General features: G+C 41.1%; 1 protein-coding gene across 1 annotated transcript in view; it reads right to left on the bottom strand.

Moving 5' to 3' along the window:
- LOC139687931 (uncharacterized) overlaps positions 1 to 25,621 on the bottom strand; it is a 537,017-nt gene that overhangs the window by 261,351 nt on the left and 250,045 nt on the right. The gene's annotated exons all lie outside the window — the stretch shown is intronic.

Below are 25,621 nucleotides of genomic sequence, written 5' to 3' on the forward strand. Positions count from 1 at the left end.
TAAAATATGTTTCGCGCTCTGACATCCCGCGCTCACCGGAGGGAGCGTAAAGGTTTGTGATTTGGATACCATTCACGATAACGGACGTTATTCGGCCCGAGGGGTGGCGGCGAACATGAGAGAACGGAATGCCATTTCGGACTTTGGTGGTGGTGCCAGAATGACTTTCGGCAAAATTCCCGATAGCCTTAAAGATGTTTGCATCCCATACTATGTCCTTCTTTACCTCTTGAAGGAGGATTAAATCAGCCCTAAGATCGCGGAGAAAACGTCGGAAGACTACAATTTTTAAAGCCGTGTAAACGACGGCAATATTCAGTGAAATAATATTCATTGGTGGAATGAGAGGACAGCTATGGGCACCGGACATCACTTACCAGAGTCGTGGTCGTGGCTTACGTCGCGGCTCGAACCCGGACGACGAGTGCTTCGCCGCTTCTCGGGACGCTTCGTCCGACGGGTCGACGATTGAGGTCTCGAGTTGTTAGAATACGTCCCCCTTGAACTCGTCCGAAGATGAAGACCCAGCCATGGTCTCTACGAAGAGCGGGTTACTCGGCAGCGTTCCACGGTGGCCTCCTTTGAGCGAACACAGCTGGGGACCATCCCAGCCCAGGAGGTGGCCTCAGGGGGGGCCGGGGTGGCGGACTGGAGGTCATCTGCCGAAGGGGCCCCGTCGGGAGAAATCAGAGGAGATCGGACGAATTGGTCCGCCTCTAGAGGAGCCCTACGAAGGTTGTCGACACCTTGGCTGTCCTCAAAGGAGAAGGACGATGGAATGTCTGGGATTGTTGACGTCGACAAAGTTTTACTCGTACATGTGTCAACTTCCGCGGCCGGTGATACTTTCCTGAGTTTCCGTGATAACGGAATCGAGGGGCCCGCCGTTGGGGAAGGGGGACAGTCGCAATCGGATACATCCTCCCCCGCTGTCACCCGTGATTCTCGAGGAGTTGGAAGCCCGTGATGCAAGGATTGCGAGGAGAGCGCGTCGTTGGCGTGGCCGGAGAAAGGAAGGACGCAGGATTATCCGTCCTCTTTTGACGGGGTCACGGAGATAGGGGACGGTGGTCGTGAGAGTATATCCGAGCTGGTAGGGACCGCAGCTTGATCGATGTTCGAAATCAACGGTGAAGTGTCGTCCGTCCTCTTCTTCTTCGGATCCCTTTCTTCCATTGACGACTTTCGCTCCCTCTGAAATTTCCCTCCAAGTGGAGGGGGATGCGGGGGTTCGGCGGGAACAGCTGGGGGCGCACCCTCGATAAGTATCAGCGACCGCCCCCTCTCCTCCACAGCCATCTTGGGCTCATCCACCTTTTCAGCGGTGTTCGGGTTGGAGGCCAACAACATTGCCTCCGCATAGCTCTTCCCTCCCTGGTTCCGAGGGTAGGTTTGCGCTCGTAGCCTTCTTGGTTGCAACGGGCGCAGGTGCGGCGCTGACCCTCTTAGATGATGATGGCCCGGTTTCCGCCGATGTGGAGGTACGAGGGGATATTTCTTTCGACCGTCATCCGCACCACTCTCGTACCTGTCAGCACGCGCGCCATCTTGTCTCCTTCCCACCTGTTCTCCCACGAGCGATGGATGTTTCCAAAACGTTGAAGCTCGCCTGTTATAGCTTCCAATGGGGTCTCCACGGGGAGACATAGAACCCTGACATTACAAGGGCTACCGGAGGTCTCGTCCATGGTAATCGTCGTCCTCGGATCATTTTTGGATGGAAACGGTAGTTTTCGTGGGATATTATCTAGAATCCTCTTCATAATAGCTTCAGTTGCCAACTTCAGGAATACCAAATGGCGGTTATATCCAAATTGAATCGCCACAATCTTTTCGGGTGTGAGGCCCAGCGACTCTAGTGTAAAGAGGTGGACCTCCAACGGAGTAGGGGGCTTTGCCTTCTCATCAACTTGCAAGGCGAGCGTGTTCACGTGACGTACGACCATTTTGAAACAAATCAAATCGAGCACGCCAGCGCGAAAAAAAGGAAGAGCGCACCGAAAGCACTCCAAGAAAGAAAAAACACTCGTGTTTACTCCCTCCCCGCTACACGCACCCGGCGGTAGCAAAGAAAAAGGAGCCTAAGCTGTACACCAGGAGTCAAAGTCAAGTCTTGATCCAGTAAACAAAACGAAAGCACGGCCTTCCCGGCGGAAGAAGTCCAGAGTCAAACTGCACGCTTCTAGATGAACTGGGTGGCCAACCGCCGCTTGAAACAAAACACGATCGAAACCTCGATTTCCGAGAGTCCGACAGTGCCGCTCTCCAAATCCCGGCGGCTGACTCCTCGGACGCTGGCGAATTTCAGACACTCGGTGAACACGGACACGTCCTGCTATCGAGGCATCCTCTTAAACTCTGAAATTTTGGGAACTCTAGAGGAACAAGATTTTGTGACGATATACCGTGCACACAATGTCACAGGCATTCGCAGTCGTGCGCAATGCGCCAAAATTTCGGAGCGTAGGAGGACGTCTCGATAGCTCAACTGGCTAAAGCACTTGGCTGGACATCGAGGAATCAGGGTTTAAATCCCAGTCAAGGCGAATGATTTCTACACTCTGAAGTTTTTGCATTGTAATACGAGGGTCATCCGGAAAGTAGTACCCGTTCGTGCCGCATGAAGTGCTGCCGACGCGAGTAGCCGCTGGACGAGGTCAGATAGCTTCAGTGGCTTGTCTGCCTTCTCTGAGCCAAGTTGCGTGACGCTAGCATTGCCTGTGTTGTTTCTGTGATTGTTTACAATGTTTAAAAAAATTGAGAACGCCGCCAGTTGTGAAGTGAGGGCAGTGATTAAATTCCTCAATGCAAGAAACGTTCGCCCATGTGATATTCATCGCCAATTAAAGGAGGTGTATGGAGACAATGTAATGGACGAGTCGTCTGTTCGGCGGTGGTGTCGCAACTTCAACATGGGGAGGGGGAACACACACGACGATGAGCGTTCGGAGAGACCGTCTGTCATTACAGACCAACTGGTGAGCTCAGTTGACGAATTCGTGAGGAACGATCGGCGCGTCACAATTGATGACATCTGTGAGCATTTTCCCAATGTTTCTCGAACAATTGTTCATGAAATTGTTAAACACCATCTGCATTATGCAAAAATTTGTGCAAGATGGGTCCCTCGCGTATCTCAATGAGCTGGCGGCGAAGGACTATGCAGCAGGAATACAGAAACTTGTCACACGTTATGACAAATGCCTTAATTTGCTTGGAGATTATGTTGAGAAGTAGTTTAAAGTATCCTCTTTCAAATAAAATTTTTTATGTTTGTTAATATTTACTTTTGTGTCTTTATTTCACGAACGGGTACTACTTTCCGGATGACCCTCGTACATACTATTAGCGGATGACTCCGTCAAAAGTTCTTACTGCGTTATCTCCCGCAGTTTCTTAGAAGTGCTTTTATAAGATACAAAGCGGAATTTGAAATCTTTAGCTGTATTCATAATTTATTTTTATCATCGATTATTTTTATATCGACCAGGAACTAGATTATTGTTTCTTTATGCTAGGAAACCAGCTGATTTTCATCATTCTCAGAAATTATTTTCTTGTGGATTTGGGATAGATTTTGTTTATTTTGTGTCCGTTAAATTTGAACTTTTTTACATTTGAAATATTTTACACGTTAGTCATAAGTATATATGGTTTCAGTGCTAACTAATTTCGGTCAAATCGTATCTACGCAGCATTATATTTATTATAGCTCTTCTGTTTTAATACTATGCTAAAAGGTAACAATGGTTTGAATGGCGCCATGAAATGAGAAATATTTTTCATCGTTACAATTTTTCTACATAATACCTGTGATCTAAAAAATATTCCTACGCAATTATATTTTGCTATAATATGAAGAAATACGAAATCTGTTCAAAAGAATCATGAATTTTTTCTAGCGCGCTTCCATTTGGTTATTTTTTAATCCGCTTTAAGATGTTAAGTCCGCGAAAACTTCTCAAATAACTGTATCAACCACTTTGTTGACTAGTAACGCGCGTTTGTGTGAATAAAGTTTGTGGAGTGAGGCGGAAAATCGTATTAGCGGAAATTAGCTCTTCGATAGAGCAGCGTTGTTCTGTGAAGTTCTGCGTGAAACTTTGCAAATCCTCCACCGAAACCTTTGAGAATTACCTGAGTTTATGGTGAGTATGCTATGAAACGCATCGCGTGTTTTGAGTGGTTTGTTCGGTTCAAAAAAGGGTGGCAATCAGGGGAAGACGATGAGCGTAGCGGAAGACCATCGACGTCGACAGATGACCCCCACATCGAGAAAGTAAATGATTCCGTTCATCAAAATCGACGTTTGACTGTCAGAAAACTTGCATAAGAATCTGGCATCTCGATTATTTTGCGCTATTAAATCCTTAGTGAAAAATTGAGGATGAATCGGGTCGCCACCAAATTCGTGCCTCGCCTGATGAGAACAGACTAAAAACGACATCGAGTTAAAGTCTGTCAGAAACTGTTTTATCGAGCTGAAGAGAATAATTCCTTCTTGCCCAGGATTACCACAGGTTACGATTCATGTGTTTAAGGATATTTCATCGAAGGTACAATATTTGCAATGGATTGGTGGAACATTCCCCCCTCGGTACCAAAATGCTCGACAAGTTTGCTCGAATGCCAAGGTGATGTTGACTATTTAAATCGATGCAAAGAGGGTTGAGCTCCACTAATTCCAACATAAACGCCAGACATTCAACACGGAGTAATGCCCGGGGGTTATAAAACACCCAATAGAGGGAATCGGGCGAAAACGGCCCGAACTTTGGAGGAGCGGCGAGTGGTTTTTTCACCACGGCAACGCGCCGGCGCATTCGTCTCTCGGAAATCGTGAGTTTTTAGCCAAAAGCAAGAGCGCTGTGCTTCCTCATCCACGCAACTCTCCAGATCTGGCCCCATATGACTTTATACTGTTCCCCAAACTAATAAATCCGCCCAAAGGATAAAGAGTTGCCGTCATTCCAAAGACAGAGAAAAATTCGATCGAGGAGCCCATGAGTATTCCGAAAGAAGCGTTCCAGGACTGTTTCAAAAAGTGAACACACCGTTGAGATAAGAGTATACGTTTATGGGGAGGGTACTATGAGGGGATTCTAGTCAATTATTTGCTAGCAGAGTAAGTATTTTGGTAAATATTTTTGTGATAAAAAATTCGGTACAATTTTTAGCAGACCTTGTAATTCTCTCCTCAGGCAAAATATAAGTAATAAATGTTCAGTCATATTGAGAAAAGAATTTCACTGAAATGACCCGAGTTAACTGAAACGACCACTGTTTTGAAGTTGTTGGGTTGGCCGCATTAGAAACGAATTTCTGTGATTTCGTAGATAAATGTTTAATGAAGGTGTATCAAAACACAAGAGTGCGATTTACTTAAAAAATTTCGAATATATGCCAAAATAAAAGACCACTGACGGTTCCAAATACTTTTTCTCAAAATTAACTTTTACCAGAAAATCCGAAAAATTGAAACACTACGGCGGCCGCAGCCATGAGGGTTGAAGCCGTGATGACGATTAACCCGTTTTCACTCTCTGGATTTGGATAAACCTCCACATGTTTAGTCCACAAACTACTAAGTTTGTATTCATCTATTCAAGAAACACCTCTTGGCTTCACTTAATCAGTTCAATGAATTATGCCAACATGATATTAATTACCGCAGATCATGAAAAGGCAATGGAACGACTTCTGTTGCTTTAAGATTATTAGAAGAAGTTCTAGATAAAAGGTCATAAATAACAGTAAATATTAGGACTATCTCAGAACTGCTGCATGACACAAAATACAGAAAAATTAAAAAGAGACCATGAAGCTGAAGTAATTATGATGAATAAATGTCAATAAATTCCCTTTTAATCCAAATGAGAAAATTAAATTCATAGCGACTTAGACATTCATGCCATTTTAAAAATTCATCACATAACAACCATTTACGAACAGCCATTAACTAGCCTCCGGGATAGAGAATTACAAACATTTGTTGGCTATGGAGTATCTAGTATCGAAAAAAAGTCGATTTTTTACATATAATTCATCAAAAAAGCTTAACTAGACTGCCACGATAGCCAATTCTGTGGCAATTCAACGCCACTAATACTGAATGGCAGATAATAACATGAATAACGCATTATTCTTGTGTGAAAAATGGCCCATTTCAAGAACAATAGAAATTCACTGCCCTGAGTTTTTCTCTTAAAGAATGTAGAGAATACTTTTGATGGTCGGGCAAAAGCATTGGGCTCGAGGGAGGGCTTTTTTAATCAGTTGAATCCACAGAATATTTATTTTTTTATTTAAAAAACATATCTACGTCTACAAAATATTATACATCCTCTAAAAATAATAGATTAAGAAGCTGAAAACGTTAAATTAAGCCAATTTGACTATTTCACTGCACTTGAATATTAATTAGCTCATATAAAAAACACATATCTACACATACAGTTTGTGTAAAAAGTATAGGGAAATTTTTCGAAAATATAATTTTTCTTCAGATACTGACGCAATGCCTAAAAATTCTTCAAAACATTTCTTAAGCGTCAACTCACTTTTTCTAGCGACTTTTTCACAACTCGAAGACCCTGGTAGGCGAATTCCAGTAGGTCCTTAAGGATACGCGTGCAAGCTTCTTTGGGGGCACTTAGGGTCACCATGGTGGTGTCCTTTAAGGGAGGATTTAACTTTTATTGATAAGAAATAATCTGCAGGGGCCAAGTCGGGCCTGTTAGGGCGTTGGCGAATCGTCGCGATGCTGTTTCACGTCAAGTAGTCAGTTACTTTGAAGCAGGTGTTTTCCGTCAAGACCTTCGGGACGAGTTCAGCGTATATCTTTCGCATCGCCAAATTTGCGGTGATAATGGTGTGTTGCACTGTCTCATCAATGCCAACACAATATGCCATCAATCGCGCACTAAACCGACGGTCTTGATTCAGCACTTCACACACACCTTAGGGAAAAATTGTTTCCGATGCTTTTTATATTGTAGACATATACATGAGGTAATAACTGACTAATTATACTAATCTATATTTTCCATTCAGTAATTGACTGAATAATTAAAAGATTTTATTGAAGCAAACATAAAAGGTATGTTTAAAAAAATCAGACTCTATGAATAAATATGTGATTTTATTAGTTACCTTTCATAGCCTTCAAAATACAGCCCTTGGCTGCCATTATAACGCTCCCGGCGTTTTTTCCAGCTTTCGAATGCCGCCTGGAACACTTATTTCAGGATGGCCTTTAAGTCTGTGGTACGATTTGGTTGGGTGTTTTCAATAGATTCAAATCGGCGTCCTTTCGAGGTGTGTTTTAACTCAGGAAATAGGACGATATCCGCAGGATTCAGAGAGTAGGGTGGCTGCGTGATCACGGGTGTGCTGTTTTTGGCTGAAAACTCGGTGCCAATCAATCGTGATTAAAGTGACTTGTTGGTCCGCATTTGTGGTCTCTTCCGCAACATGGCGTGTCTTAACCTACTCATGATCTCTACATAATGCTCCCCATTCACTCTTTGTCCTTCGGGGACATATTCATAATGAATAATCCCTTCCCAATCGAAGAAAACGATCGAAATCACCGTCAAGCTCGATCGCGATATCCAAACTCTTTTGGGCCGAGAGAAAGATGGTCCCTTTTACTCTAAAGACATGGTTTCGAAATCATAACCATAAACCCAGGTTTAATCACCTGTGACAATTGTTTTTAAGAAGTTTCCGCCGTCGTTTGAACGATCGAGCAGTTCCTGGCTTATTTGAAGACGCTTTCACCTCTGATCATCCGTCGGGGCACACATCGGGCCGCAGCGTGCCTCAAATTTCAATCAAAATGGCGGAACACGATCCGACGCTTAAGTGAACGACGCTGACAATCTCCCCGACAGTTAACCTTGGGTTTGCACCCACTAAATCATTCACACTGTTGATATGGGCGTCGTTTGTCGATGTCTATGGTCGCCCACTTCTCGGTTCTTCATCGATCGAATTTTGTCCAGACTGGAAGCCGTTGCACCAACGATAACACTGTGCCCGGATCAATGAGTCATTGCCGAATGCCTCTTGAATCAATGAAGGTTAAAACAAAATTCAATGCACACGCGCTACTCCTCTTATATCTTCTCTCTCTCTTGCTGACCAAACATTTGGACACCAATCGTGTGAAAGCTCAGACAAGAATCGCTGTTGTGCGGAGACAAGTCAAGATGGGGCCCCGAGGAAGACAATTCGCACATACGCCGCTAGAAGGCGACAACTCGCTGATTCACGTCAAGTAGTACGCGCGTAGAAAGACCAGTCTCATATTTTGTGCGCAGAACTTGTATTCGGGTTTTATTCTCGATTTTGTAATGAATTCGTGATAAGGAATAAAAGTACGCACTTCACTCTCTCGTTGATGATATCCATCGCTCTTACTTTATCCTTGAGGCCAACACATCCAAAGTAAATTAAAGCTCTAATCATTCCGTTCGCGTCGCAAGAAATCTCAAGTCCCGGTTTCTTTCATTTTGTCTGTCTTATCCGTTCACTTCGTCAATCAAGGGGCTCCGAAATGAATTCATTCAACATACATACTCGACAAGTTTACTCACTTTTTGTATCATTCAAAAAAGTCTAGCGGATTTTATGAAAACCTTTATCAAATATTAAATGAACGTTTTCCTCCTAGATCCCAAATCTATGCCGCACATCCAAAATATGGCGTCATTTATTCAAAGCAACGCCTCTCAAGTGGTTCCATTACATTCTCCTAATACCAGTCTTATGAGATTTTGCTTCTTAAAGGCTGAACCGCGCATTCTTCTAATTGCGCATATGCACTGAACACTTCAATGTACGCGTCACGCCGCACTATTCAGCTTGGCATGATTTTTCTAGTTCCATCGCATCTATTTTATAGTTTATATAAAATTATTACAAAACTTTGTACTGTTCATTATCGGTTATTTACTTTTGATCTCCATTTCTTACACCTCACGAATATTATGGGTCTTTAAGGAGGAAAAAGATTAAAAAGGGGTGTTCCCAATGACCGCTATGGTAATGATGACCGAAATTAGGCAGGGGTGTGGCAATGACCTCTCTTGCTGGTGTCCGTTGACATGGGCTCTTGCAGGGTCACTTTGATGTTGTACCGCGCACATTAAAGCGGTAAGAGATAATCGGTTACCTCCGGCGTAGGGGTGATAGGAAGACGATAAGGCTTGCCTGAGGATAAGCATCAAAGGATAAGAAAATTGAGAGAAAAAGAGGGAGTCGTAATGCCATTTAGATGGAAAGGCAACCTTCATTACGTAAGGCATGTTTGGAAACTGATCTCACACTTGATTGCGAGGAGGCTAAGTGGGAAGGGGTAGGAGAAAGATGGGGAATGGGAGGGCGGCGTTCAGGGTGGGTTAAGTGAGAGAACATTTTAATGCGAGGGAAACAGGGACTCACATCTGAATTTCGTCTTCACGGATATGCGTATGAAATATGTGTACTTAATATGGGTTATGGAGACAACACTTGGTGGGGGGATTACCCTCTAAAAGGTGTAATTAGTGTCTCCGGGAGATATGGGTTTTTCTGGGATCAATTGGGTTACCTGGAGAGAAATGATTTCTCCGGTCTAATTAAAATGTGCTTAAAAATTCTTAAATCTAATGAGTAGTTGGCAACTGGTCTGACTATTGAGATCATTGCGATATAAGGTGCATAGCTTTTGCCATTTGCCGTGCTTTTGAAAGACAGAAATAAGATCATTTTAACCGTAAAGACTTTTCTGAAACTAAATTTTGCCGAAGAGTGAGATGGATACATTACGATGTTTGAAAACACGGGGAAGACCTTTCACTAATGACGGCAGAATGGGAGTTTCATAGTTTGGGTTTGAAATTGGAGATAGGTTGGCGGTAGAATTAATTCGTTTGCTAAATTTTGGTTTCCTTAGAATTGGATGGATCAGATTAGTGTTGTTTTCATGAGTAATGGATATGTATTTTCATTTATTTACGCCATTAAAAATACAAAGCCATCAAGTGCGATTAAGATTTTGTGGTTTATAATAGAATTGGACATGAAAATTCTTGTTTTTGTTGCAAAGGAAGGAGTCTAAGGGAATGCATATGTCTGGGTGAGATGATTTCCAATTAATGTAAAATAAAAAGGCATTATTGGAATATAAATGTGATAAAAATGGTCAGTGAGTAAGTATTGTATTTTGGCTACGGAAGTGTCTTGGCTGGGAAGAGGTACCCATTTCACTGCCAAAGGTTGACTTGGAAATTGTTTTTTGTATTTGAAATCATTTGGAGGCATGCAAAAGGCTTACTTATTTAAACGTCTTGGTGGCGTCTTAATTTTATTTTATTTTCACGGATTTCAGAGGAGGTAACGAGCGTTTGAATAGGGAATTTGATATTAGGGAAAAATTTTTGTTAGTCTAACGAGCCCGGAGCTTCTGTGTTTTCAGCTTTAAGTCATGCAGGTAGAGTGCTTACAATTATGATGAAAGCGTTGCTCAACTATTCTCTAATAATCATAACAAGCTGAAAAGTCTTTTCATTGCCAAAGATATACCGTAATGCATCTTAAATTTGCGAAGACACCATTTTGACACATCAAGGGTTTGGAGATGTCCCGCATGAACCCTGAAATTGTTTTATGCGACGATGGAAATGATGAGCACACGCATTATGGCAAGGCACTTGCATCCTCTCTTGTCATATTTGAAATATTGCGCATTCGTCGGAAAATGATCAGGTGTGAAACGAAAATTTGATCCATTAATGAAAATAGACAGTTGGAATCAATGAAAAAAACTGGCCAATAGTAAAAATAATTTTCTCAAGCTCATAGAATATTTTTTTTAATAATCCAATTCTGGCTAACAAAAATGGACGCCATTAAAGAAGGAGTCAACGGCTTGATTGATACGACGCCCTGCCTCCATGCGCCTGAATAGCAGAGCCAAAATGTTGATAGCACCCGGAGGAGCAGAGGGAATTCACATATCAGTCTCTCCCTTTTTCTCAGCCACTCCCTGGCGTGGTTCCTCGCACGCGAAGAAGTGGAAAAAATGCAAACAAACGCCTCGAGAATTGCTGCCGGGGGAACATGTTCCACGTCGCCGTGAAGAGAATCCGCAATCCGGGTCAGCCCCTAGATCTGCCAGTTCGTTTGACTACACCCTCCGTGCCCCTCCTCCCCCGCGAGTACGTCACGTCTGACGTCATAGGGGACACCCCTCCCCCATAACCCCCTCCCTGCCCGTTGTCTCCCGTCCCCTCCCCTAAGCAAGCCGACCCCAATACCAAGTGATAGTGTGCAAGCCCTTATGCGAGTGTCCCGAGCGGAACAAGTAGCTCTCGTTTACAAAGCGTCCCTGGAATATCACTTAAACTGAGAGGGCAGGGAGGCCGATGCATTAATCCTTTTTAGGACTATTTTTCTCGAGTATTCACGGCCGCAGGGTTCTCACGGGCAACTTCCCTTCGGCAAAAAGTATTTTATTAGGAAATTAGCTCCCAAGGAGCGAACATTTTTATCGCGTGTACTAAAAAAACATTTCTTCTTATTAATTTTGGTTTCAGCGTATTCATACCCTTCGTACGTTCAAGATATTTTCTTATGCTTGCCACAATGATCCGACTAATGCCTGGTATACATCTGTACGACGGTCCTAAAGACGCCTCAATGCAGCGTAATACTAGGGCAGCTTTGTGTAAATAAGAGAAGTAGCAGGGAAATGATTACCACTGTGTTTGTTTCTCATGTTCTTTGTTTCGATCATGAGTTTTGCCATAGAAACATAGTTCTTTGAACATTCCTGCTGCGATATACATTTTTCAAATTGATGTTTTTACGAGGGACTTTATTTTCTCTTGTCATTATTAAAATCGAACGATTGATACCTTTGAATTAAGTTTTATCTAGCATTGAGCCCTATAGCTTCCACAGGTTTCCATCCCAGGTTGTTCAGCAGTAATAAGACGACGCCTTGTGCGATATTCCTTGAGTTTATTCCCAACGTTTATATCAGTATTTTATTCATTTCGAATTACGGATTTTCCCTGATTGCTCTCATTATGCTGCCCCGATACATACGTACGCTTCGTAAAAATGAAGTTTTCCCACGGTTACATTATAGATGGGTTTTTAATTATATAGGCCCCACACAATGCAATTTAACAAGAAGAAACTTTTCGGATGTAATACCGAGATTTTAAACTTTATTTGCAAAATCCTACTGCAAGAGATAATAAGAAAAACTAGCATGCGTGGCTGGATGTCTAGCATAACATTTTAACCGAAGTCGTGACGGGACGATGGGGTAACCTCTATTGAAAAGTGGTTCATTCACCCTTGTTCAACGACATAATTCAGACGCACTCTTTTCAAAGAACGATTATTCTTGTTGGACATTCCTTTCACCTACCCACCTGAACCAAGGGTAATACCTTAGCACTTGCCCACTCTCCACCCTCGCTCATTGCACAGCGGGGAATATGTTAAAATAATTTCAACTGCCAAAATATTAACAAGGCTAACATGTTTAAAGAGTATATAACATTTATTGATGCCTTATATGTATATTTCTTATGGTTTAGGGTCAATTTATGAATATTTTTACAAAATATTATTAGATATCTTAGTTTTGGTCCTCCTTTGCACTAATGCCAAATGTTAAAATATTTCAGCGGTGAAATTGAACACGCACAATTTTATATTTAATTATGTCAATAAACAATACTTAGGTTACAACCCTATCATTTTCAATGACTGAGGTACCTATTTTTAACTATTGGCTATGGTCTATAATACGCCTCACGTTAATTAAATTATCAATGATCATCCAGACTATCCTAGATCCGGCATATTTCAGTCAGTTCTCCATTTTAATGGATTTTTATCTTAATTTAAGATGGGTATTCAAAAAACCTGAAACAATACAGTACAGCTTTAAAATATCCTGTGTGTCCATTGACCGATATTTTCGTACCGTATCCTTTTACTAAAAATAACAATCAATGGTTGAAGAATAGCACGCAATTAAAAGTTTTCGATGAAGAGAAATTAAAACTGGTCCAAAGATTTGGAACATATCTTCTTTTTCAGCTAAAAATATAAAAATCTTCTCAACCGAGTTGCACCTAATGCAGACATTCTTTCACAAAACCGCTCTCAAATTCTAAACATTTTCCCACGAATAAAGTGTCAAATTATGATAAATTAACTTCTGCTTGCAACTCTTGAAGAGTCCAACGTTGCGAATTTCTCATAATTGACATATCTGCCTTAGACAGTGGTTGGTACTAATTTTTTAGACTCGGAAATGAAAATGAATATGGTCGCGTCTTGCATAGAATAAAATTTACGGACATTCACCCAAGATGTTGAGTCTTCAAGTCCTTTTGCTGCTGATCCATACATCTCAAAAAATTACATTGATTAATGAATTATTTGGGGGTCTGTACCGCCGATTGTTTTAAATTATCCTCCATACGGACCACCGCACGGTGAAAAATATAATTTCAAAATCTCTAGCATCAAGACCGAATGCACTAAGAGAGAGCAACCATAATTCCTCGGTTGGGTTTTTCGAATCGGTGAAGCACATCGCACCCCTGACTTTTCGGCCTTTTATGAAATAAAAGACTCTTCTATGGAAAACTAATAATCGTTGTTTATTGTACGTGTGTTGTGTATCCCATATACAAAGGGCATGCGTGGAGCAGATAATTAATCTAGTTTGCCATAGAATTTTGTGGTACATCTAGCCAAGGGTCCTCCACAATTATGGAAGTGATTTTTTCCTACCTCTGGACTTCACATTCACAAGAGACCTCTGGACTCTAGTACGCACTATGCAACTGAATTGTAAGTAAATGATAGGCAATACTTTGACATTAGAATACATGTGGGTGGCTGGCTGACCTCTTTGCGAACAATGTCGACCACGGAACAGATGGGTCTCACTCGCGGAGACTACGTAAGTCGAAAAGCAGGATTTAAACGAGACCCTGTCTCGTTGGTTCCAAGTTCCGCTGCATCCCATTTTCCCTGTAACGCCCTCTTTTTAATTAGGCTTCACTTCTTTCCAATCACTGGGATATTTTTCCTGGAACACAATTAGCCACGTTTTTAACTTGGCCACTTATCCAATTTTGCTCACCGAAAAGGTTTTTAAGATCTGTAAGCCTATTCGTAAAAATCCATCACTTTTCAACATTCAATGCCGGTTGTATTATTGAGTTTAATATGAAATCAAATTAGTTAATTACTCCATGGATAATATAAAATTCTCATTTTGCAGCCATTAACTTCGGCACAGAGCGTGTGACTTTTGCGTTAGAGACAACATCATCGAAGGCCATAAAAGACAGTTCCCTTAATTACCTTATTTTTCAGGAATTAATATTTCCTAATTGAATTCCTTGCAGAGTAAAAATACGAAGAATAATAAGAAAAATATAAGGAACGTCTGAAATTGTTTGTGGCCAGGTTTGAGAGGAGTTTCACTATATCATCATATGTCAAGGAACGTTGTTACCACGCTCTTGTAAGGCCTCATTTAGAATACGCATGCAGCGTGTGGGATCCGAGTGAAAAAGGTCTCATTCGGGAAATTGAGAAGGTTCAACGCCGGGCAGCCCGTTTTGTGAAAAATTCCTACGATAAAACGCAAAGCGTCACCGAAATGCTCATGGATTTGGGGTGGGAATCATTGGAAGAGAGACGATTCAATGCAAGATTGTAATTATTAAATAAATTTAGATCCGCATGTTTTAGCAGCGAGGTCTCGCAAATTATTCGTACTCCTACATACATTGGTCGCTTGGATCATGCATATAAAATTCGGGAAATAGATGCCAGAACTAGCCGACTCAAGGACTCCTTCTTCCCACGGACAATACGGGATAGCAACTGCAGGGTTATAGATAGCAAAAATTCCACTTGCCACCCTCAGCGTCTAAAAAATAATTAGTTGTATTTAAATGCATGCTCTTCCACTAACCTTATGTGTTTTGCTATAATAACCCATTCTTTCCGAATGACCTCATTCGTGTTCCGTTCATCTGTTTTTGGGTCTCCCTTTCAATCCCTCGTCCCTCTCCGCGGGGGAAATTCCTGCTACCTGCAACGTTGGGTCGCCTTTTACAGACTCTTTGGGGGTGGTGTTTCGTGGTGCATTTTCATGTGGTAGTGATGTTTCAATTTCTTGCTTGTTGTGTCCTGGCTTCCGTGTTGTAGGATGGCTTTCGTGCTGCATCACGGGGTGCAGTTTTTTAAGTTGTTTTGCGGTATATGTGTTTGCATGAGTATTGGATGAAAGGATTTTTGCATGTATGTGCGCGCTGCTGTGGGTGTAATTTTCCGTGTTGTTTTTTTGCATGTGGTATTTTTCCTTTTTACGGTTGGTGACCTAACACCCCCCGCCACACGCCCTTGCGGCGGCTTGCGGGGTGTTATGTAGATGTATCATTTTCTCAAAGTATTTATGGCCTTTACGACATGGCACATTAACTATTTATTTTAAAGGGGATAATTTCAATGAAATGGGAAAAAAGACACCATATGAAATCGTCACAAAAGTGTCCAACTCGAGCGCCACAAGCATTTATGGAGTATCCAGGAAGCCCCCACGCAGAACTGACAGCGCTGTATATTACTGCCGCCAGCTGATATATTTATTTTGCGAAAATTATATCAGTCCTTGATAATAAAAATAGAGGAAAACGATGACTAAATTTCGGGAAAAAGTTAAACAAAATTCCGATGACTTGGCATGCGTTGTTGCTCAATGGGATTCCCTTGAGTTAATGATGAATATCAACGTAAATTCCGACACCAAGGAGGATGAATCAAAGGACTTTCGAAAGTCAACCCACGAATCACGAAGTGTGAAGGAGGAAAAAAGGGAGGACTCTCTCTCGGAATAATTCAAGGAACTGGGGATGAATTTTGGAGGAGAACTTCCTCTTGGCAATTGGCAGATGAGTCTAGCAGGGCGATTTATTATTATCTGGAAGTGTAGGTAGGTTTTAGATGGAACTCAGCTACATTTCATATCCTCTCTAAAAAGACGATTAGACCACTACCCCGGGTTTTTAAGATTTGGATATTTTCCAAATTTATTTCATCAAGGGGAAATATATTTCTGTTGAGCTAAAATATGGCAAAAAAATGATTTAACATTAAAATTCACTTACAAAATGATATTCAGAGCAAATAATTGCCACGAAATGCACGCGATAAATTCCTTCGACTTTTTTTATCTTCTCCAATTGAGAAAATAACAATAAGTTTACTTAAAAAATTATTTGATGAGCTAAATGCAGAGTTATTTAAATGAAAATAATATCCAATTTAATTTGTCTAATTAGAGAAAGGAATTATTCACGTGCCAGGGTTATTGTTTTCAAAACTATTATCCCCATAAACAAAGGTTGAGACAGGACGAATAAAAATTCACTCACAAAATCAATGCAAAACAAAATGTCATAACACCATAAATTTTCTCTCGTTTCTGCAAAAATAGTCTCAAATTTTTCTATCGATTCCGATAACTTAAATTAAAATTGACAAAAATTACACTTCCACTATGCTTCGGGTTCTCAATATGAAAAGCGATGGGAGAAGAAAAAAGATGGAACAATTGCTCAACCTGAGAAATACCAGTTGTAAAGGTGGGAGATAATTGCGGAAGAATGTTTTAATTTTAATATATCCCTGACTAATTTAAGCTGATAACCCTCGGCCAATTAATCATCACGACCTAGGGTACTTCCAAGGGGGACGACGCCCATCAACCGCCCAATTGGATACTCTGGAGCCTCATTGACACGAGATTGGGATTATATTGCAGGAGCCACAGTTCGATCGGCGCCACGATGACTCGAAGAAGCCTTGGCGAGTGAAAAGGCTCGGCCACACAGAAACATTTCTAAATCACTCGATTGGCAATCAATGCACTTAAAAAAAGCAATGCTGATCACCAACTGAAATCAGGAATCAGATACAAGTGGCGTCGATTACAAGGGATTTGATTGAACATCAACGATTGATAGAAAGCAAATCTGGCTTAATTCGCTTAGTGCACGAATCAAACTCAATCCCCCCATAACATTAAAACAAGCAACATGCTTCACAACGCTCTCCAACAGAAAAGTATTCGAAACAATCTTATTTTTTTTAAATTAACGCTAAATAAAGGCAGACTTAAGCATTTGAGATATCAAAAAAATCCAAAGTATTCTTAAATTATTTTTTAGAATTTCTATGAGAAAAACTCACGACTTATAATTTAATACATAAACGTTAAGGAAATTGATTCTTTAAGTGCATAATTTTGTAAATTACAGCTTTTAATGTTGATTCGTTTTGTTTCAGGAAGCCGCAGATTGAAGGAACTCGCACTATGGAGACGATGGAGGCTGACACTGTGATTTAGTTCCTTCATTCGAAAGGTTACACTGCCCAGAAAAACCACTGGGATGAAAGGAAAACTGCTTATAGAAATAATGACCCTATAATATGAGACAGATTATTCTGAGGGGAATTGTCGAACTGGCAACCACGTGTCTCTCACAGACGATCCTAGAAGTGGAAGACCATTACTCACGGACGACGCTGCCACGGTGAAGAAAGAAAGTGGACTTTATCTTCGTATAAGGTCAAAGAGCAGCCATCTAATTGGTCATAATTAGACTAATCTTAGCTGCGTCAGCGTGTGAAAAATAATCCACGAAGATCTGCACATGTCAAAGGCGTCAGCACAGATCACATCGTACAAGAGGTGAAACCATGGTTTTCGACGCAACCTGCAGAGTTATCCAATGACGGCCTTCGAAAGACACGCTGGAAGAAATATGTAACTCCAAATGGCAATTATGTTAAGAAATCTTAAGAATAGCAAATAAAAATAAAATTTCTATCTCTATTATTTTTAGTAGTAATGAAATATTTAATGTATCTTCATTTCCATTTTCAACCCGTCTTCATACCCACAAAAAGAAGATAATTGATAACGGGACCTTTTGCACGGGTTTCAGGGAGAGTATTGTTTCTAATTTACTATGGAGTGTAGTGTTACAGGGTGCGTTCCGAAATTAATGCAATCATTTTTTAAAAATTATTCATTAAAAATATTTGCACAAACACTAAAAATTCTTCAAATTACTGTCCTTGGGCCTCTAAACATTTTTACCAGCATCTCTGCATTGACTGGCACGCACCCTGGAAGGCGTCCTCGGGGACCTCTCGCAGGGTCTTCGTCACGGCTGTTTGGATCTCTCCTATGGACGAAAATCGGGTTCCTTTAAGGGCTGCCTTAATCCATAGGGAACAAAAAGAAGTCTGCTGGGGCGACGTACGGACTATAGAGGGGGTGGGGCAGCGATGGCACTTGGGAGTTTGGCCAGGAACTCGCGGACTCGTAGCGCGTTGTTGCAAACACCTTGGGCACGAGCTTGGCGCACACTTCCCTCGTCGCTAAATCTTCAGTAGCAATGCGAAACACAGCAGTGGACGACAAGTTCAGTTCATTGGCAACCATCTTGATAAACAATCGACGGTCAGAGTCCAACAATTGTCGAACACGAGCCACATTGTTGTGGGTTTTGTTGGTTGACGGCCGCCCAGAGCATCGTTGTTCGTCGTGGCCCTCTTCCTGGCCCTCCTTAAAGGCCTTTAACCGCCTCGAAACTCGTGAGTTAGATAGAGCTGAGTCCCCGTTATCCTCACGAATCATTTTATTAGTCTCCCCAAGAGATTTTTTTCAGTTTAGCACACAAAACTTAGTGATCGCGTAACGTTAATCGATCGTCGATTTCATTTTTTTCATGACACGATCGGCGTGCAGAGGTTTACAAAAACTGACCTCCGGACACTTTTACAGCTTAAAGAGCACTGAAATCGGTTTTGCGGCAAAGCTTAGTGCCCCCCCCCCCCCCCCCAATCCTAGGAGTTTGATCTCACTCCGATCAAGAGAAGTGGCGCGGGAAATTTAATTGCATTACTTTCCGAACGCACCTTGCATGTAGTGGAGGCTTCTTGAAATATGGGTTTGAAGAAGAATAGAAAAGGAAAGGAAAGAGAAAGAAACGAGGAATTACTGGGTATGGTTGCGAAGGAGAGGCGATCGTTAGAAGTAATCCAAAACTGCAGGAAAGAGCGAATGAAAAGGATATTGATCGGCATTGGGATGTTCAAAACTGTGACAGAGGGGAGAAGGTTGGGGGAGCGAGGAAGGGGCAGGAAATAAGGGATAGGGATGGCGGGCAGAGCGAAGGGATGAAGGAAGGATGCCATAAATGTAAGGGAATTTACAGAAATGGATGCCAGGTTGTATATGTTAGGAGAGGAAAATTGCCGCATATTGTTATAGTCTGTGTCCATCCAAAGTAAACGGAAATAGTATTAAAAAAACGATTATTTTTAATATTTCAACGGCAGGGCCCTCGACTTCCCACATTCTACCTTGTTTTTTACGGTTTGAAACACAGTCCTGCGATATTATTAATGCGAATCCAGGTAGCTGGCTCCCGAAAAGTTCTTCCTGTACTTTACAGTTGACTGCTAATAACTTCCCTGGACAGATACACATTTAAGTAACGTTAAAAAAGAATTCGTTTTTATGGGGCACTGCAAAGGTAGGTGATTGCCAAAAGAAATTTCAATTAAATAAATAAAAAGATAAATCAGATGGGCTGGTGAAGACTGCAGGAGAACTTCGGGCAAGAGAGGGAAGGTATATACTATATGCACGTTGGTAGAAATGAACGGAGGTAAAATGTGCGTGGGATTGAAGAGAGGTTTAATGTTTTGTTGCATGTCAGGTTGTATTTTTTGGGAGAAGGAACGGAATTATTATGGTGAAAGTGCTTATTTATGCTTGAGCATAATATATTATACGTATATCGAAAACCATGCGAAAAAGACACTACCTGGATATAACTTATGTTTTAGCCTTCCTTCGACGTCTTCGATAAATCGAATAGTCAACCAACCAACTCTATTAATAAATATGCATGTGCGTTTGAGTAATTGATCCAAGTAATTCGATCCGAGAGGTCGAAATGATTAATATCCCTGGATTGGTGACTTGTTGATATTATTTCTACAGATAAATTAATGTTTTCCCTCAGGCAATTGTCCCAAGGGACTATAGGATTAGTTTTTCAAGGAAAATAGAATCTTTACTTCGTTAAACTTAACATAAAATTTAAAAACCACTGTGATCTATAAATGATTGATAGCGAAAAGTACGTATAAAAAGATGAAATAAAAACACACTTATTCAATCAGAAATTCCGTTATTTTCAATAAAATCAAGAACATGTTAGTAAAGTCCATTAGTTTAATCGAGTTTTTTCTCACTGTTGCAATTTAATTAGTGATTTAAATGATATTTAAGGAAGATATGTTATTAAAATGGGCTGGCTTTTATGTCACCCTAGGTAATCTTCAACAAAGACTGAGGGATTCTGGGGTACGCTTGAGCCGTATCAAAATAAAAACTAGAATTTGGAAGAAACGAGGACAAAGAGCAGCGAGAATTCCGATCCTCGCATTGATGGAATCGAATGCGCCTTCGGATCCCATTCGGTCTTCAAACACAGCGGCGGGTCAAGTCCAAACTCATTCAAGGCGCAAAAGTGAAATACTTCAGTATTCTGTGGTAATTAATCCTTGAATACATCTGTGCGTGTTTTTCTATTTGAAAGAGCAAAGGTCGAGAATTGGATTTGAATAGATCAGTGAGAAAAAGCTAGCTCGCAAAATTGTTAGAGTGTCATGACAGAAAGAAACACTGAAGCGGAATATTAATTTATTTGTTCATTTTTAAATGCCTTGGTTGATGGCAATACGCAGAAGTTGGGAATTAAAATAATGATGCTCTGAAAGGTTTACGCATTTGGGTCAATATGAGTAACTGAAAAGAATTATACATACTTGCATGTATATATATATATATATCAATATATATATATATATATATATATATATATATATATATATATATATATATCTATATATATATATATATATCAATATATATATATATATATATATATATATATATATATATATATATATGTATATGTATGTATATATATATATATACATACGTATATATAAATACATATATATATATACACATATATATAAATATATATAAATAAATACATATATATAAATATATATATATATATATTTAAGCTAAAAATAATTGCGTAATTATTTGAGGCATAATTTGACAATTGAAAGTATTTTCAGAGAATATTAGAAGAGAAAATATCAGACAATACATAGAACAACTTTTTAAAAATGTATATTGTAGATATCTGTGCTATGAATAATATTGCTTAACAAATTCCAAGAAACTAAGGGAGAGGGCACAACAGTAACGTTCACAAAGTCATCTATTACAATTTTACTTAATACAAAGTCACTTCCTTAGAGATGAAAAACTCAAGAAACAAATATTATTATTCATACAATGCCCTAGAGGTTTCGCATACACATACGGCATAATCAAGAAAAACAAAGGAGACAGAGAACATGTACGCAAAGCCTACATCAGTTCCCACAACTGGCCCCGAGGGAGTGTGCATGTTAGGGAACCAACATATTTCCTACAACTAAGCACTAATGTAAGTGATATTTCTATAAATATTTTTTCGTCAGACGATATCACCGCATTGCTCAAATAATTCACTAGAAAACAGAGAATGATATGTTGGCAGGTAAAGTCCCCCGGCATGGTGCTATTTATCACCCTAAGCTCAAACCTAACTAAGCAGATCCTTAGAAGGCGCGGGGGATCCAAGGACCACACGATTCGACAAAGTGCGACGCGAGTACGTCACGGGATAGTGGAATAAACGCTGTGGGAGGTGAGTGGACTCTCTCTCATGTCCAAGTATGCTCAGAGCCTGAGGGTGACCAGAAAATCAACATCCGGCTCTTATGCCCACGGGAAATTCTATTATTCTCTGTATATGCACAATAATGGAACAATAGGACACCACGGTGAGTCCTCACAAAACATCGTACGGCGAAACGCCATTTCTGAAACCCTCTTGCGCGTATTGAGCGTGGGACTATTAGAAAGTCCCTTATAGATAAGAACTCAACCCACCCACTCTCATTACAACAGTACACACAAAATTGGGAGATAAAGGAACGACTTAGTGCCTATTCCTTCGTGGGAGTAAGAAATGTAAAAAAATAAAACAGTCAAATCGAAAAATCTACCAGTCTAAATTCTACTACATATAAACAGACATATGCACATGCACATATTTACATATGCACATGTAAATTTATAGCCAGCGAAGCCAGGCGAAAAGTAGTCCACGCAGCGTCTGTTCCTCGGTGAGGCGGCTGCAATGGCGTCTGACCCCAGTGGGGCGGCCATTGAGTGATGGTGTCACGTTAAAAACACTATTGAGGAAGGCAACGGGAAACCACCTCAACTATCATTCCCAAGGTTTAAATGATGGACAATACAGAGATTTTGAGTTCTGGCAACTACGGGGCTCGGCCCAATCGGCCGTGTGTCGTGCCCGGCAGCGGAGAAGGCAAGGATTCCGCGGTCGTCATCCCACGAAACACATGCAAGGGAAATCGGCAGCAGCATGACAGAAGACGAAGGAGAAAAAGACCACATTAGTTAGAATAGGAACGTGGAATGTTAGGACAATGATGAGGACAGGGAAATTGAAGAATATTAAGCGAGAGATGGAAAGGGGAAAAATAGATATTTTAGGTCTATGCGAGGTGAGATGGAAGGATAGCGGGGATTACTGGGGTGATAAGTATAGAATAATATACAGCGGCGGGGACGAGAGCCAACGAGGGGATGCCATAGTGTTAAATAAAAAGGTAGGAAGAAGCGTAATCGACATAGAGCACGTAACGGATAGATTATTAATAGTAGAGATAAAAGCAGAACCTACGAACTTACTTATTATTCAGGTATACATGCCACCGAGCAACCATAAGGAAGAAGAGGTCGATAGGATATACGATCCATTAGAGGACATAATCGCGTGTGTTCCCGCAGGGAAACATTAGATAGTGATGGGGGATTGAAATGCGACGGTAGGCGAAGGAAGAGATGGTGATGAGGTGGGGGCCTACGGTTAAGGCACGAGGAATGACCGCGGGGAGATATCAGTTAAGTTCTGCAGGAGAAAGGGGTTAGTCATCACTAACACCTGGTTTGGGTACCACAAAAGACGCAGGTATACATGAAAAATGCCACGTGACTCAGACGGGTATTAGCTAGATTATATTCTGGTCAGACACAGGTTTAGGAACAGTGTGATCAATTCGCACAGCTTCCCGGGAGCGGATGCGGACTCTGACCGCAATTTAGTTGTTATGAAATGTCGCGTCCGTTTCAAAAAGGTAAGGCAGGGGCGGCGAGTTAGAAAATGGAATGTAGAAGCATTAAATGGTTTGAAAAGGAAGGAATACAAACAGGCGGTAGAGAAAATCATGGAGGATGGTAAAGAGCTAAGAACCATGGAAGAAAAATGTTAAAGTATCAAGAAAGGGTTATCAAAATAGCAAAAGACACTATTGGAACCGATAGCGCGAAAAGGATTAGGAAACCATGGATAACGGATGAGATGATTACAAATATGGATGAGCGGAGAAAGTAGAAGAATGTAACTAAAGAGTTAGCCAAAATGAATTACATTGAAATAAACAATAAATTGAGGCGGGCAACAAATAAAGCAAAACAAGCATGGTGGAAGACGCATTGCGAGGATATGGAAAGTCTGCAGAGGAAGGGAGAAATTGGTGCGCTGTACAGCGAAGTTAAATCTTTATCGGGAAGTAAGAAATGGAGATAAGAAAGGGATGCTAACAGTTTAGACATTAGGCGGGTAAGATAATAGTCTACACAGGAAAGATCCAATAGAGATGGAAGGAATAAATGGAAGAACTGTATAGTCAGACCAACCAGTCAGACCACCAAAGGTAGACATAGGAAAGGAACATGACGTAGCTTAGGTCCAGACATACTCGACGATGAGATAGAAAGAGCATTAAGAGAGATGAAACTAAATAAGCCCGTGGGGGTGGATTACATATCTGCGGAAATACTGATATGTTTAACAAAATGTGGGAAGAAGGGGTTACAGGTATATGGGCTCATTCGTAGAATTTATGGGGAAGGAATCTTGCCGGAACACTTTATGAGATCAGTTTTAGTTCCTATTCCGAAAAAGATAAAGGCTACATCTGGTTAGGACTTCAGGACAATAAGTTTGATATCCAACGCAGCTTAAATTCTTTTCAGGATAAAAAACAAAAGGATAGAGACTAGGGCAAATGATTACTAAGGGGATGATCAGTTTGGGTTTAAGATGGGGAGAGGTACGCGTGATGCCATTTCAGTAATGAGATTATTAATCGAGAGGAATATAGAATACAACCAGGAGGTATTTGCCTGTTTCGTAGATTTCGAAAAAGCTTTTGATAGAGTGAATTGGGAAAAACTAATGAGAATATTGCAGGAAATAGAAACAGATTGGAGGGAAAGGAGGCTGATCCGCAACCTGTACATGTCTCAGACTGCTCAGGTGCGGGTGGGGAACGGGGAGTCCGGATGGCCAGTGTTAGGAAGGGGTGTAAGACAGGGTTGCCCATTATCACCGTTGCTGTTCAACCTGTATGCAGAGGAATTGATTAAAGAGTCATGGAAAGAGCTGGAGGTAGGAATGAAAGTGGGCGGGGAATCCGTAAAATCAGTTAGGTTTGCTGATGACCAAGCTTTAGTTTGTCAGTCAGCCAAGGGGTGGCAAGCTTTGCTGAGTGAATCGGAAATTCAGTACGACAGGTATGGGTTGAGAATCAATATTAATAAAACAATGGTAATGCGATTTTCTAGAAAGAAACAGACCAAGCTAAACATTAAAATAGGAGGTCAAAAACTAGAGTAGGTAGAACAGTTTACGTATCTCCGAAGTCCAAAGAAACTGCGGGAGATGCCGCAACAGTAACTTTTAACGGAGTCATCCGCTAATGTGCATTTCAATGCAACAATTTCAGAGTGTAAAAATCATTCGCCTTGACTGGGACTCGAACCCAGATCCCTCATAGTTCCTTAAAAGCCCCAAAATTTCAGATTTTAAGAGGACGCCTCGGTAGCTTAAGTGGCTAAAGCACTAGAACGGATATTGAGGGATCTGGGTTCGAGTCCTAGTCAAGGCGAATGATTTTTACCATCTGAAATTGTTATCTCCGAAGTGTTTTGGGCCAGCACGGTCAAAGTAGTAAGGACATAAGGAAAAGTATTGTGCTAGGAAAAGAGGCTTTTCACCAGGAGGAGGGAGTTGAATACAGGGACGTCGAGTAAGGATGTTCAGAATAGACTCGTAAGCTATGCATGGCGTGGAAACGTGGTCATTGAAGCAGGAGGATAGACGTAGTTTGGAGGCTTTTGAAATGTGGGTGTGGAGAAGAATGGAGAAGGTATAATGGACCGAGAAGAAAACAAACGAGGAAGTACTTGGTATGGTGGGCGAAGAGAGGGGTTTGTTGGGAGCAATCCTATGGAGGTAGGAAAAGTGGATGAAGGGGGTGTTGACCGGCAGTGGGATGTTGAAGA

The sequence above is a fragment of the Hetaerina americana genome, unplaced genomic scaffold, assembly GCF_022747635.1.
Source record: "Hetaerina americana unplaced genomic scaffold, ioHetAmer1.1.p SCAF_2, whole genome shotgun sequence".
Classification (NCBI taxonomy): Eukaryota; Metazoa; Arthropoda; class Insecta; order Odonata; family Calopterygidae; genus Hetaerina; species Hetaerina americana.